We start from the raw sequence: 16,787 nt of genomic DNA on the forward strand, positions 1-16,787 counted from the left end.
GCCGATCCAACGATCGAGGAAACAGCGCGACGATCTACAACGTTCCGGTGGGAAGCCGTCACAGACGGTGAAGTCAAATATTTGTTCCGGCACCGCGATTTCGGCAAAAGCAATTAAAATTCCGCGATACAGTTTCCGCGAACCTAATTCGATTAACGAAACCATAATCTCACGGGAAAATGGTCTATCGATTTTGTTAGGAGATTCGGCTCTAAAACGAACCTCTAATCCCCTAAAAGGGGATCTCTGGAATTTTTTCCTGGGAAAAGCAGAATGGATAATTAAATGCAACTTGTTGCGGTTTATTTTGTAAAGTCTGAGGTGTAATTCAGTATTTTTCTAATCCAGAAAATGTGGAATTATTTTAAGATAGACAGTGTCGAAGTGAGCTGTAACTTTTTTAACGAGTCTAGCGGTAAACGAGGTTCTCCGTTGCTTCGAAAAATATTAAAAAAATATAAAAAATTAACTTAGTGATATAATCTTATTCGTGGTTACGAAAGGATGTCTACAGAACGTGCATGTAAATTTTCAGATGAATCAATCGCCTAATTTCGATGTTAATAAATGATTTATCAAGAGCGTTCTAAGGATTGCAAAGATAGGCAACATGGAACAAATATAGGTACATAGGTACACTCTATTGTTCATTGACTGAAGATTTCATTAATAATTGCTGCCTGGTGGAGCCTCCGAGAGCCAAGTAACCCGAGAAAATGTAGAAGCTGTTAGGATCGAGGCGTCGAACCGTAAATTCGCACCTAATTCCGCTCACGCGTTTTACTCGATAAGTGCAGCTCAAACAGGCGGGTGCATTTTATTCGCGAATTCGACGAAAAAGTTCGCACGGTTCGATCGTCGGCACTTAAAAAGCCCGTGGCCTAGCTAGAACAATATTTTCTCTGTCGAGCTGTGTTCTAAGAGAGGCGTGTCAATGTGTGTGTGCGTGTGCGTGTGTCGTCCTTGCGCCGGTCGCGGCACTTGGGCCAATTAAGTCTCTCCGCTCGCTAATCAATTGTGTGCTAGTGTCATCGTTTACCGACGCTCGTAAAAAGGAACAACTGCGCGGAGGAAAACAGGCGGCGGCTGCATATTGTCCCATCTTCCTAGCACACGCGATGTATTATTCAGGCGAAAGCGCCCGGTCTCGAGCTTATGCTCGTTCGAATGGAAAACTTTCGATCGTAAAGCGGGAGATCTCAATTTGGGACCGCAGCCACGAAGCACTGTAATAAAGACGTTTCCGGGCTTCTTATAATGTCAACGACCAGACTCGTTGCGAAGTAATTGTTGGGCGAATAATTATTCTGAAATTACGTCACACTTTTATCGAACGCGACGTGATCAATTTAGTTTCCATATTTCATACTTCGAGGCGCAATCTTGTTTGTAATCTGGCATTCTTTGTACCACTTAAATGAAATTTATAGTTGAATCGCGAAAGTGGAATCGTGATTAATAAAGAAGAAAATCATATGACGTATGTACTTCGTTGTATTAAGTATTATTACGCATGACTCAGCGATAAACAATATAGCAGATTCGGTCAGTAAACACCGGTGTCTGCCAGCATACAGTCCGCTACTACTCGTTTATATCAATTTCTACCCGAACTACGCTGTCTTTCACTGAAAAGCTTACTTAATGTTACACAGTGTCGCAGCAACTATTTAATGTCCTTCAAGAACGAATGATTTATAGCAGAAGGTTCCTTAACAAATATCGTAATAGTCATCTCTAGACAAAAATTAATAGATACAAGACAAAACACTGAAGACTTTAGACGAATATAAAAATATTGTCACACTAGCCCTGATTTCTCAAAATTATTAAAACACGAAATACATTTTCCTTAATCTTGTATCAAATTCCCTTAGGAAACGTACATTTTGCGTAAAAATCGTCTACTAATCATCACGAACAATATGACACGAGCAAGACGATCTACCTCTTTCTGAGCAGACATAAAAATTTTATTAAAAAATACTAGAATTTCCTGTCGAGTTTCTTTAAAAAATGATTAACACTAAACCTACCGAGCCTTAAAAGCAACTAATACATGTTGTCTTACAAAAATGACGAATTTATTTGGATTTTGTTCGGTTCGTATTATAATACATTCTTTCCTAAATATATTTATTTAATCATTCCTCACAGAAGCACTTTTACAATTTCGGCGGTGGTAGGTTTAGTGTTAATATCGTTTAATATTTAATTTCACGCAAAATAGACGCCTAGGAGTTCCAGCAAGATGTAACGATGCAAAACAGTTGCAAGGCATAAATATCCTGAATGACCAACTATGTTTCAGTCACCGGAAGTCGTAAAAGAGCGTCTCGAGGCGAACACGTAAAAATGAGCGAGTACATCGGTTTCGAAGGTGGCTCGACTTAATCATCGTGCCTCCCGAAACTTCGCGCGCGCCGCTGATTTAATTAGAGCGGCGTTCTTTACAAGCTTTCAGCCTTGTAAACTTATCTTGTAATTAGCCGCGCTAAATCCGTCATCGAGCGGCCGGACAGCCGTGGTAATCGAGCGTAATCCGCGCAACAAATGTCCCGGCGACACTGTTGCGACCGCAGTCTGTCTTTCGACGCACGTCGAAAAATCTTGGCACATTCCACCTGAACGATAGAACGCTGCTCATTCATTCCCGTCCTGGTACACCTGCGGTGGACATTTATGGTTGCGGAATAAATATTACTCGCCGCTGCGCTGCAATTAACTGCCGCCGACGATCGTAATTACATGATCGCTCAATCCCCAACGAAAAATCGACGACGATCCTTCATAACTTCGCGGGAAAAAATGATACAGAGATCCATCTAGGCTCGTTTTGAAGAGCAGAACTTCTACTTTCGGTCCACAGAATTCCATCTTTTTAAACGATTTTTTTGTGCACTAGAAAATTGAATATTGATCGAGATTGAACGATCGCTCCATCTCGAGGGAAAAATTAGGATGTTCAATCGGTTGTAACTTTGCGAAGGAAAATGGTACATGGATCTATGTGGGCTCATTTTAATGTGCAGACCTTCTTCTTTAACACCCCCGAGTTCTTTTTTCCAAAGATTTTTTTTCTGAGCTAAAATATTATATACTGCACTATGCATCGACAGCTAAGATTAAGTACCACTCAATCTCGAGTGAAAAATCGACTATGTTTAACCTCGTGTAACTTCGCAAAGAAAAATTGTTGAGAGCTCTACATAGGCTAGTTTTGAAGAGCAGAACTTCTACTTTCAGTCCACAGAATTCCATCTTTTTAAACGATTTTTTTGTGCACTAGAAAATTGAATATTGAGCGAGATTGAACGATCGCCCCATCTCGAGGGAAAAATTAGGATGTTCAATCCATTGCAACTTCGCGAATGAAAATGGTACATGGATCTATCTAGGCTCATTTTAAAGTACAGACCTTCTACTTTAACACTCCCAAGTTCTTTTTTCCAAAGATTTTTTTCTGAGCTAAAATATCAAATATTGCAATATGCACCGACAGCTAAAGTTAAGTACCACTCAATCTCCAGTGAAAAATCGACTATCTTTAACTTTGTGTATCTTCACAAAGAAAAATTGTTGAGAGCTCTACATAGGCTCATTCTAAAGAGCAAAGCTTCTACTTTAATCGCCTGGAACCTGATAGACCCGCGGTGTTTGTGAAAGAAGCGGCAACAGAAAATCGAGTCCGCTGAGAATGCATTAAAGAACCGCTAAATCTCAGATGGAAAATTGTTTATATCAAAGCCATTGTAACTTTATGATAAACAATCGTACAACGATGCACCTAGGCTCATTTTAAAGAGTGAGTCCTCTGCTTGTATTTCCTGTATTCTTGTTTAAGGATATTATGTTATTATATTATTTGAGAATTTTTGTTACGAACCATGTGTGCTAAAACATTTTAAAGCCGACCGGGCTTTCCAACCTGTGTATTTAATATTTAACCTGTTTGTACCTGTTTGCTTCGGCTCCAAAATGACTGTATCGCCTGCTGACACGAGGAAAATGATCCATAACTGCGACCAAATCCCTGCGGGACCAACGACGACAAAGAAGCGGAGCTTCCTTGATCAGAAGACCGTAAGCTACTCCTCTCATTCACGTTTTCCATGGAAACCAGATCGTTATCAGGACACACTCTCATATTCCAGTAATATTAGTTGGCACTAGATTTGGCAAGAACGTTCCGTTAAAACACTCTGACCCGTTTACGTTAACCTTTGTTCCGGATCAAGACCGAGGTCGCGGATCCTGCGTTAACGTACAGAGTGTCCTTCCTTGAATTTTGCATTTTTCCTTGGCGAACCGTGCCAAAAAGCACGAATAAAAGTAAGAAATCAATCTTAAGGCAACCTTGCACTTGAAGAAAATTGAACTCCAACATTTCCACCACTTAAACGTAGTCTTTATTGCAAATTGTACATAGCGTGGCCAACAAAATTGTATCACTCTCTAAATGTGCAACTGTGTCACTCGTTTTTAACATTTCAGTGTATTGTGATTGTGGAAGCTGTATTGAAGATGTTTACAACGATTTTTGAGTCATTTTATAGTACTGGAATAGCGTGGAATTTTAACGAAAAACGTTGCTAATCTTGAAGTAGCAATTTTGTAAATTTGATTAGAAAATATTTTAGAAAGTGATTAAGATATAGAGGAATTATGAGAAATGTTACTGTGCTTCGACAAAAATCAAATATGCTGCATTATACAGTATTGCATCAGTGTGAAATTTTAGTCAAAAAGCATTGCTAATGTTGAAGTAATAATTTTGCAAATTCGTTCAGAAAAGATTTTAGAAAGTGATTAAGTCATAGAGGAATTATGAAAAATGTTACTGTGCTTCGACAAAAGTCAAATATGCTGCATTATACAGTATTGCATCAGCGTGAAATTTTAGTCAAAAAGCATTGCTAATGTTGCAGTAATAATTTTGCAAATTCGTTCAGAAAAATTTTTAGAAAATGATTAAGTCATAGAGAAATTATGAGAAATATTACTGTACTTCAACAAAAATCAAATATGCTGGATTATACAGTATTGCAGCAGTGTGAAATTTTAGCCAAAAACTTTGCTAATCTTGAAGTAGTAATTTTGTAAAGTTTAGAAAATATATTAGAAAGTGATTAAGTCATAGAGAAATTATGAAAAATGTTACTGTGCTTCGACAAAAATCAAATATGCTGCATTATACAGTATTGCAGCAGTGTGAAATTTTAGTCAAAAAGCATTGCTAATGTTGAAGTAACAATTTTGTAAATTCGTTCACAAAAAATTTTAGAAAGTGATTAAGTCATACAGAAACTATGAAAAATGTTACTGTCCTTCGACAAAAATCAAATATGCTGGATTATACAGTATTGCAGCAGTGTGAAATTTTAGTCAAAAACATTGCTAATCTTCAGTAATTTTGAGAACGATATAATTCTTTTAAAATATATTGTAGAAGATGATTAAGCGACAGAAAAATTGTAGAACATGTGGTTCGTCAAAAATCGTGCAAATGTGAAGGCTAAGAAGAAATTGGAAGGATTTGCTTCTGAATATTTCATGGTGAAGTTCTTATTGCCTCTCTCTCGTTCCAGCGAATATGCACCACGAATTCTCGGTACTAATATTTGCCCGGTAAACTTTTTCTTTAACGCTGCTAAACACTGCCACCGATGACCTCAATTAGTTAGCACACACTGCATGAAACGATTAGAAAAACATAGGCAATTAGCTGCTACTGCGTGCTGAAATAAGTACCAGCTTGGATTTTTGTTACCAACTCACGGTCGAATTTAGCTATTATTTACAACGATCCAAATCACTGATGCCGTTTCGATCGCTAACTTCAATTAAAATCCTGATAAATTCCTTTCTCTTCAATTTAATTTAATTTAATTTTTTTGTTTGCAGAAAATATTTGAATTTAGGAAATGTGCGATTTCAGCAGCCTTCATACACCTGAAATAATTATGAAAAATAGACGGAATGACATAATTGCAAGAGTTACTTGAATCATTTATAATTATATTCATTTCAACAACTTTCTCTTACTTTTCTTACTTTTATTCGTGGCATATGCTAAGATGTGAAATTGTAGACAAGAATTTAGGACACCCTGTAGATAATGGACTCTTGTAACCGGTGGCACAATTCAAAAGGTAGGTGTCACCTTACTACGAAAATAATTGGTAAAAAGAGCATTTAATTCAGGTCAGTTAAATAACACAAGAATTTTTGTACCGATCCAGAAAGATTAATAAAGTTCTCGAAATTATATTTTCCCAAAAATATTCAATGAACATTTATATAAAATATAATTTTTCTACGAAAATAATTGGTAAAAAGAGCATTTAATCCAACTGATTTAAATAACACAAGAATTTCTGTACCGATCCAGAAAGATTGTCAAAGTTCTCGAAATTATATTTTCCCAAAAATATTCAATGAACATTTATATAAAATATAATTTTTCTACGAAAATAATTGGTAAAAAGAGCATTTAATCCAACTGATTTAAATAACACAAGAATTTCTGTACCAATCCAGAAAGATTAATAAATTTCTCGAAATTATATTTTCCCAAAAATATTCAACGAACATTACTACCAAATATAATTTTTCTACGAAAATAATTGGTAAAAAGAGCATTTGATCCAACTCATTTCAATAACACAAGAATTTCTGTACCGATCCAGAAAGATTAATAAAGTTCTCGAAATTATATTTTCCCAAAAATATTCAACGAACATTGCTACCAAATATAATTTTTCTACGAACATAATTGGTAAAAAGAGTATTTAATCCAACTCATTCCAATAACACAAGAATTTTTGTACCAATCCAGAAAGATTGTCAAAGTTCTCGAAATTATATTTTCCCAAAAATATTCAACGAACATATCTACCAAAAATCGCGACAAAACTAAGCAATTTGAGCGTGTAAACATTGAACAGCTCGAAACTTTCACTGGCAAGCGTGCTAACGCTTGCAGCAAGTAGAAAAGGTGAGCAGTGATCAGACGCGTTCAACAGGCGGCGCTAAAATCCAATTATCAGCCAAACGAAGTGATCCGCGAAAAAATTTCACGTTACATCGCTGACATATTTCTTCACGGAGAATCGTTCAGTGTGCGCCACCGGTTACAATAGTATCCGCGACACGGAGAAACCCCGCTCGCTTTCGTTTCGTGTAATCGATTCTGCGAGACCTTCGGGCACGCATCTCGAGGGAGAACGGTTCTGTTCGTTCGCTGTGTGTCGGTTCCAAACGGTTTCGAACCGCGATGAATGAAGTCCCCGGCGTTTACAGAGTCGAAACATGTTTCTAATTTCACAGCAATGAGACCAGCAACCGTCTGAACACAGCCAGAGCCCCGTGATTTACCACTCTCGTCTTGGCATCCGGGACACAATGCTCCGCTTCTCCTTTGAACACATGTTTGCAAAACGTTTCGCACGTGGCGCAAATTACACAACATCCGCGATTTATTGCTCTTTACGCGCCGCTACCTCGGTTGTCTCTTTACCGTGAACGCTCGCTCTAATCGCGAATGGGTCGCCTAAACGGCCACCCGCGCTGCTGCAACGGGCTCGAGGTGCGCGCAAAATTTTGCACCGGCGGGCCAACCTTCCGAAATTTTGGGGAGGCTTCTCTGAACACGGGAAATGCTTGGAAGTGATTTTTAGAGGGTCAAGTGTAATTTAAAATTGTCACATTGTTGTCAACGAACAGATTTTAGGATTTTAGAAGCGTGCAAAGTTTTGCACGACAGGTTTTATGCTGTGGAAATGCTCTGGAAATGTTGTGGTAGCGATCTTAGGGATTAGGGACGCTTGGAAATATTTTTTAGAGCGTGGAAAATTTTGCACGAGAGTGTCTAGGCTTTAGAAATATTGTACAAGCGTTTTTGAGGATCGGAGATGTTTGAAAAGATTTTTTAGAAGGTGGCGTTTAGGTTAAAATTGAGTGGCACTGCTTCGTTTTCGAATGTTTGTTGTCTTCGAACGATTTGAGTGTCCATTGCACTGCAGTGTCCATTAAATGCAGATAAAGTACAATTTTTTGAAGTGTTCATTGAATGTTTTTTGGGGACTTAAACACCGTGTCCTAGATCTTCAAAGGACATTTTATTAAATGATATGCATCACTCAACATTATTATTTATTAAATTTTATATTTTTAGACCCTCGAACTGTCACTGAATCCTCGAAGAACATTTTAAGAGTATAATTTAACCACTCGGTATTACTCTTCACTAAATTTACTATATAAACTAATTAAAACCCTCGAGCTGTCACTAAATCCTCGAAGAACATTTTAAGAGTATAATTTAACCACTTGGTATTACTCTTCGCTAAATTTACCATACAAAACTAATTAAAACAGTCGAAAGTGCAGCAGTTAAGTCTGCTCAAAGAAAATATTCACATCTCAGTACCAACATCTCCAGACTGAAATGTTGATCCCAAATTCTCTCAAAAAACACTTTCAAAATATAATACACCTCTCGTCACTTCGTATTACTCCTCTACAAGAAAATGTCGCTTTTCAACCGTTCTCGGTATCAAGGGAAAAGAGTTAGCACTAAAAACATGAATTAATTCAACAGAATAAAATCGTCGGGAAAGTATCGATGCTCGTTCACTTTTCACTATTAACATTTGCAAAAATAAATCTCGCGCAACAGTCGCTGAATGTTGACGTACATTTCGAATTAGTCCAACTTTGAGAAACACAAGTCTTCTCTTCACAGTCCGCGCGCGAATACTGCGGTTTATCTACGAAGATTCGGGTGTATCGGTGAACCAATTAAAAACAAACCTAAGCGATAACCACCGTTCACGTTTCTCCGTTTATCTGAATTACACCGATCCCGGCGAACCGATGTTATCGAGGAACGCGAGCACAACAAATAGATCGCAACAGGTTTCTACGCATGAGGACGAATCACGACCGTAATGAAACTATTAACCCTTAGCACTCGAATGGCGACTGTAAGGCGTCACTATTGCTGCATCATTATTCAAAATATTTTTTATTAATTTCTTTGTATTTAATAAATTACTAAGCATTTCAGTGTTTTAAGAGTAATATAGTAAAGAGTAATAATGTATTAAATAAATAACATGAAAAATATATATATATATATTAAAAGGGAAAGAAGGGAAATATTCTAGGTTGGAAAAAAAATTCATTTTGGAGTTAGAACAGCTTCGAGTGCAAAGGGTTAACGCAATCAACCGAAAATGTAATGCACTATTTTTCTCAAACCACGGCCAATTTTCAATTTCTTTCCCTTCAAACGTATTTTATAATTTTATAATTGACACTTTCAGGGACTCGCATTTTATTCATAGAGGCCGCATTTCGGAACAGATTCTATAATTAATGCTTTAGCGTCAGGCAATTTTTCTTCTCGTTCAGAATATATTTTACAAAGATGTATCTCGGAGTGAATTTTATAAACGATTGAGGCGTCTCGAAATTTTTCTTTTCGTTCGTGTTTCATGGTGGCTGCATTTTGGGACAAGTTTTATAATTAATGCATTGAAGCCACAATTTTTCTATTCATTCGAAATGTACAGATTTTCGAAAATGTTTAACATTTTTCTGGTCGTCGCGAATGTATTCAGTAAGCACGATATCTGGAGCAGAGTTTTTCTGATTGATGTTTCGTTTCTCGGGAAGAAATTAATTCCGCGGGAAAAATAAAATTCGAGTTCGAATTTCGAATTTGCAGGAGTTGGATTTCCCATCAAAAGTTCGCACTCTAATAATAAACGTCCATGAACGGAGTGCGTTTCCCTCGGCGTCACGGTTGTTATTATCAAAGGAAAGCGTTCGAGGAAACAAACAAACGAAATAGAATGAATGATACACAGAGGGGAGAGTTCACGAAGATCTTCCGACGCGCAAATTGTTCCGCGACTCTCGCGATCATTGAAACTAATTACACGAACTATAATCGTGCGAATGTTAGGAGTAAGATACGGAAACATTACGCTAGATCATTAATAAAATAAAAATATAAATTCCAAACGGAAGAATTATACGAGAGAAACGAAGAGACAGGAATAAAATTATCTAGATAATTTCTGTGAATAACAAATCATGGCCTCCTGTTATCGCGATAAGCTCCTGATAGCCAAAACTGTGACAAAACACGGTGAAACGAGAGTAATTTACCCTAACAGCGCACTAGCATTTATCCTCGTTGCACGAAATCAGAGAACAATATCATTAATATATTTCTGTTGCACTGTCATTCAGAAACATGATCTCGGTACGAAAAACGAAACGAACGTTCCCCTTCAAACACAGATTCCTAACATCCTCGCATGAGATTACACGAATCGAAAGAACGAGCATGATCTGATAAAAGCTTTATCAGCGGATTTCGTCGCCCCGGGCGGTGCGTGATCATCACTATAGCTCGTTTTGAGGAAGAAAAAGAGACCTGAGGTTCCCCGATATGAGTTATGGGGTCATCAAATTAAAGGGCTGATCGCGAAGCATTCTCGCATTTTTTTTCCAAATTTCTAAAACAAGTCGCACTCTAATAAAATAATTTTCGCTAATTATCAACTAAACCGTGACATAAAATACTTGCTAAAGAAAATAATTATTTTGCTCGACTTTCGAAAATTTCTTGCAATATTTACAGTACCAGAAACGTGCTATACTTTACGAAAATAATTTTCCGAGATTCAGAACTTTTTCAAAAGATTTCTCACAACTTTACGAAGAATTCTTTACGAAGAAAACAATTGTTTCCGTGGCCTTCGTAATTTCGTTTCTAAATTGGCGGTGTCGTAAAAAATGTCGAAACTTTTCGAAATAGGACGAGCTATTGTTCGGAATGCCGGTGGTACCTCAAGGCCTCCTGTCCGTTCTCGAAAACAATGGCTATACCGCCGAGAAAAGTGACGCACGATCGGAGATTGCTAACACGATTATTGTTAAGAAAATTTCCGCGTACCTCGGCTTGAGACGTTCGTGACATGATATATGAGAGTGTGACACGGCTGATCACGATGCGAAACACATCATTCGCCGCGTCCGATCGGCAACTGGTGGCAACGTAATTGGAGAAATCGGTTTGCGATCGTCGATCATCACTCGGACAGATAATGGCTCGATAAGACGTGGCTCGATACGATAACGCGAAAGAATAGCGAGCGTGACTCTAATCGTCACGGTAATTCATCGAGAGTTACAGGTGGCATTAGTATGATACACGGTAGAATAGTTCGTTTCATTTATTTTGCCCTATATTTATCTTTAGAAGCCGGACGCACAAAAGCTGTAACAGATAAGGGTTACAAGACCTTACGTAATTAATACTGTGCTGTGTTAATAATTAATACTTCTAATCACTGTGAATCAAGTTTTAATGACGTCGTTATTTGATTTCTTGGACTTTACTATCTTCACATAATTAATACTCTGCTTGTAAACACTGTGAGTCAAGATTTATTAACGATACTTGATTTACTGGAGTTTATTATGGTTACGTAATTAATAGTCTGGTTACAATGGCTGTAAATCAAATTTTCATAATTTAATTTGGAGTCTCTAAATAAATAGTAAAATTTGTAAGTCGAAGTACAGTCATTTCTCGATATATGTCGCAAATACTTGGCCGATAAAAGTCGCAGTACTATCCCCACTGCCGTGGGGTATAACGAGTACGACGTTCACGTGGATGAAAGAATAATAGTATCTCCTGGACGATATATGTCGCTGGCAATACCCGTGTTGTTGACATATATCGAAAAAACACTGTCATGATTAGTAGATTATGTTTGGAGAAAAGTGGGGTGCTTTTGACATCTGACTCATTGATTTTAACTATCTTCAAATAATTTCAGGGTGGTCAACGCATCCGGAATATTTAAAAAAAAATTAATTCGACACACTTTGTTTCAGAAGGATAAAATAGATTACTTGTTAGGCGTAGTCTTCATGCTTAAAGACTGTAAGAGGAAGCCAAAAGAAAACTAATCGTTGGTCTTATGTAGAATAAATTAGTCGAGAAGTAAAATAAATTACTCTGGCACCTAATAACGCTCACAATCGCCTAAAAGCATTTTTGGCATGGTACTGCTATGCGATGACGGACCCTCTGCCATTAACGATTATTGTTAACGATTCACGATCAGCTTGTTAATAGAATCGTCATGCAAACAGTACGCTACAGTCCTAGCAAAGTGGAAAGCCTCGCTTCTCATTTCGTCCAATTTAATTTTCCATAACTGAACGAGCAAGTATCGAGGTACTCCTGCACCGGGGGAGCCTGTGACAATATACCACAATTCTGAAAAATTAGAAATCCTAACTCCCCCCATTATTGTCTAAAATCTTCCTCTTCCACAACTAACTGATCAAGTATCGAGGTCCCCCTGTACTTAAAGAATCTAAAACAATGCTCTACAGTCCTAATACATTCGAAATTCATGTTCCTCTCGCTTTATATTTTAATTCCCCTTATTCACAATTATGAATGATCAAATATCGAGGTTCTCCTGTACTTGAGAAATTAACATAGTGCTCTACACCGTACAGCAGAGTCCCAATGGACTAAAAATTCTTGTCCATCCTATACAGTGTTTACTCTGTATATGTCCCAAATTGCCTAGCCGATAAAAGTCCCAAAACTATCCCCACTGCCACGGGGTATACCCTATAATGGGTCATGAAACTTTTTAACGTTCGACGTGAATCAAAGAATAGCATCTCCTGGCCGATATATGTGTTTTGGACAAATATCAAGTAAAGACCGTACATATTAAATTCCCACTTCCTCAACTATAAGCGACCCAGTATGGAGGTCCTCGTGTGCTAAAAGAGCCTAACACAGTCCACTACAGTCCCAACAAGCCAAAAATCCTTGCTCCTCCCACTCTCTATTTTAATCTCCCCGTGTTACAATTATGCGAGCACATGTCAAGGTTCGCCTACACTTATCGAACGAGACTAAAATGCGGAATCGTGGGGGGAGGGGTCGCTCTCGAGAAAAAGTGAGATTACGAGGTGTGATCCATGGATCTGCCCGGTACGCGTGCGATGCCAGGCATCGTGTTTCCTGGCGAATGAAATCGGCGAGCGACAAGCGACCGTGAAAATTCTTCTCTTTTGGCACGGGACGATGGCTGTTGCCCGCGATGGAGGATGTTACCTCCTGTGACGATCGTTCTGGCACACCGAACGATTCTTGCCGGCTCCCTAACCGGATTGGCGACGGATAAATCAGCGTCGCACCCCGGTGTTAGCCGGTTAGGCGCGCGTTGGCACGCACCGTCGAAGGTAAACGAAAATAGTGCGCGCCGGCTGCACCAGAAACTGCACACGATCGATGCGACAAGACGCGCGAAGCAACGCCGCGGATATCTGGCCGCGATCCTTCGATCAGGAACCGTGTAATACGACGCGTCGCCGTAAATCGACGAAACTTGGCCGGCGATCCACGGAGAACCGCGATCGTAAAGTATCGAGGGAGATTCCGAAGATGGAGGGACGTTCTGAAGATCAAAAGAGATTTCGAAGATTGAGGGAGATTCTACTGATCGAGGGAAACTTTGAATAATCGAGGGACATTTTAAAGATCGAGGGAAATTCAAAGATTAAGGGAGATTTTGAAGATCGGGGAGATTCTGAAGATCAAGGGAGATTCTAAAGATCGGGGGAAAATTTTGAAGATCGAAGGAAATTTTAAAAATCAAGGGAAATTCTAAAGATCGAGACAGATTCTAAAAACCAAGAGAAATTCAAAGATTAAGGCAGATTTTGAAGATCGAGGAAGATTCTAAAGATTGGGGGAAATTTTAAAAATCAAGAGATTCTAAAAATTAAGAGAGACTCTAAAAATCAAGAGAGATTCTAAAAATCAAGAGAGATTCTAAAGATTAAGCGAGATTTTGAAGATCGGGAAGATTCTGAAGATCGAGGGAAATTTTGAAGATCGAGGGAGACTAAAAATCAAGAGAGATTCTAAAAATTAAGGGAGATTCTTAAAATCAAGAGAGATTCTGAAGATTAAGGGAGATTTTGAAGGTCGAGGGAGATTTTGAAGATCGGGGAAGATTCTGAAGATCGAGAGAGATTCTAAAAATCTAGGGAGATGCTGAAGATCGAGGGTAATTTTAAAGATCGAGGGAGATTTTAAAGATCGAGATAGATTCTAAAAATCAAGAGAGATTCTAAAGACTAAGGGAGATTCTAAAAATCGAGAGAGATTCTAAAGATTAAGGGAGATTCTGAAGATCGGGTAGATTCTGAAGATCGAGGGAAACTTTGAAGATCGAGATAGATTCTAAAAATTAAGGAGATTCTAAAAATTAAGGGAGATTCTGAAAATGAAGGGAGATTCTTAAAATCAAGAGAGATTCTGAAGATTAAGGGAGATTTTGAAGGTCGAGGGAGATTTTGAAGATCGGGGAAGATTCTGAAGATCGAGAGAGATTCTAAAAATCTAGGGAGATGCTGAAGATCGAGGGTAATTTTAAAGATCGAGGGAGATTTTAAAGATCGAGGGAGATTTTAAAGATCGAGATAGATTCTAAAAATCAAGAGAGATTCTAAAGACTAAGGGAGATTCTAAAAATCAAGAGAGATTCTAAAGATTAAGGGAGATTTTGAAGATCGGGTAGATTCTGAAGATCGAGGGAAACTTTGAAGATCGAGATAGATTCTAAAAATTAAGGAGATTCTAAAAATTAAGGGAGATTCTGAAAATGAAGGGAGATTCTAAAAATCAAGAGAGATTCTAAAGATTAAGGAAGATTTTGAAGGTCGAGGGAGATTTTGAAGATCGGGGAAGATTCTGAAGATCGAGAGAGATTCTAAAAATCTAAGGAGTCTGAAGATCGAGGGAGAACCCAAGAGATTGAACCCAATTTTTTTAGATATATTGTTGAAAACTTGAGACTGATTGGAAGAAACTAAAAAGTTTCTTCTCTGCGAATTATTTAGCTTTATAATTATCAATTATACAATATAAAGAAAATATTAATAATACTTATAACGACGCTTTGTTTGTAAGATGCATGATCGACTCCGAAAGTTCGTCCGACTTTCGTGGCTATCAGAAGTAGAAAGTGTCAGCCATGCTCAGACACGCCGATCGATTTCCATTCAATAGGTTGTAATTTGTTAAATCAATAGGAACAGTTGCCTGCAACAATTTCACCGCGTCAAAGAAACGTTGGCTGCCACGTCTCTCATACAAAATAAACAGTACTCATTAACATTTAGTAATTAATTTTAAATTTTTATTAAGCTTTGCAGCATGTAAAAGAATTAAAGAAGTAACTTGAACTTTTCAGTTCTGATTTTGGTAACTAAATTATATTAGTGCTGTGGAATTTTTGGGGATTGTAACTCTGCACTCAACATGTTAACTGTATGTTAACCTGAAGAATAACAGCCTCGAGTTTAAACATCTTGGCTTTAAATTATTAAATTTAAAATTTTACTTAATTACTTTTTAGTCAAATCTGAGAGACTTGAATTAAGTGCGTTTCTAATTTACACTGAAAGGAGCCCGTATTGAATTGTACTGGCGTTCCTGCTATACAATTTTTCAAAGACTCTTACGCGCTATGAAAATATTGGGTTCCACGGTCGGGTAATTACGGACCCCAGCTATTAATTGCTAGAACCACGAAGACACAATACCACGTCATATTCTCCCACTTGTAGATTTGAGTGTGCGTCGCAGCAATACGTCACCTGTTACCACTTTTGAACATCAGATGACGCAACGGTACGTCATCGACTGTAAACGTGTTAACACAGTCGCAAGTTTTGCTACATCGTTGAAAACTCCGCGAAATTCTTGTTGCCAAAGCCGCAGTGTTGACAGGAATTATCCGGATACCGATTTTATGCTATTTTTATCCAAACATGATTATTCTTTCTATTTATACAAACCCGTTTATTTACCCGGTTGGTTAAAATTCTCAATAAAAAAATATAAAATTTCAAACAAATCCCTGTTTCAGTGAAGCCTATGTTAAATTTATCTTTTAATAATTGGACTGTCAATCATCGTTTTTACATTTACAGGAAGCGAGAACTTTCTCTATCATCACTAAGGAAATTCTTTAATAGAAAATTCAGACTTTGTGCTAGCTTCAGTTACAATAAAATCAATCTTCAATTTATTTTTTAATAGTTACCAAACTGTCGCTCATCGTTTTTGTAATCACAGAAAGCGGAACCTTTAAAAAAAAAACGTACAATCTGGCCTAATTTCTGTCATAAAAAGAACCACTGAACCTTGAAAATTGTACGGGAAAGTTCACGGTCTCCGAATTACGTTCGGAAAATTTTAAATATTGCAATTTGCGAACAGAGTGTTACCAGAAATAATATTGGAAAGGTCAGGACGACCTTTTAACGAAAAGATGAGGCGTGGGTGTGAAGGTATTGCAAAATTTCACAGGAGAATAGAAATGATCGGTGACTCTAGAGTCAACATTATGCGAATCGGCGTTCCATTTGCGAAGTGTACGACTTCCGGTGGACTTCAGACGTGCGGTACACGTTCAAAAGGGGATGACAACGTTCCGGAATGACATTGTGCAGTGGCGAGATCGTAAATCAGTAGCCAGATCAAAAGATCCGCTGATTCTGAAATTAATTATCCGGCGGAAATCGCGACGAGAAAAGGTAGGATGTGGCCAAATGTATTTTTGGCGACGCCGCCAGTCTGAAAAAACGCCGGGGTGGCTCGTTTTGTCATGGTACACGGCTATTTCAAGAGTCTTAAATAATTATAATTCTCTTGTCGC

At 38.0% G+C, this 16,787-nt stretch overlaps 1 long non-coding RNA gene across 1 annotated transcript; it reads left to right on the top strand.

The window, feature by feature from the left end:
* The first annotated feature begins 13,033 nt into the window (after positions 1–13,033).
* On the top strand, positions 13,034–14,319 carry LOC143360577 (uncharacterized). Its single transcript, XR_013083311.1, has 3 exons — positions 13,034–13,772; positions 14,034–14,046; positions 14,256–14,319. It is a non-coding gene; the product is annotated as an uncharacterized LOC143360577 (long non-coding RNA).
* The last annotated feature ends 2,468 nt before the right edge of the window (positions 14,320–16,787 follow it).

The sequence above is a fragment of the Halictus rubicundus genome, chromosome 1 (assembly GCF_050948215.1).
Source record: "Halictus rubicundus isolate RS-2024b chromosome 1, iyHalRubi1_principal, whole genome shotgun sequence".
Classification (NCBI taxonomy): domain Eukaryota; kingdom Metazoa; phylum Arthropoda; class Insecta; order Hymenoptera; family Halictidae; genus Halictus; species Halictus rubicundus.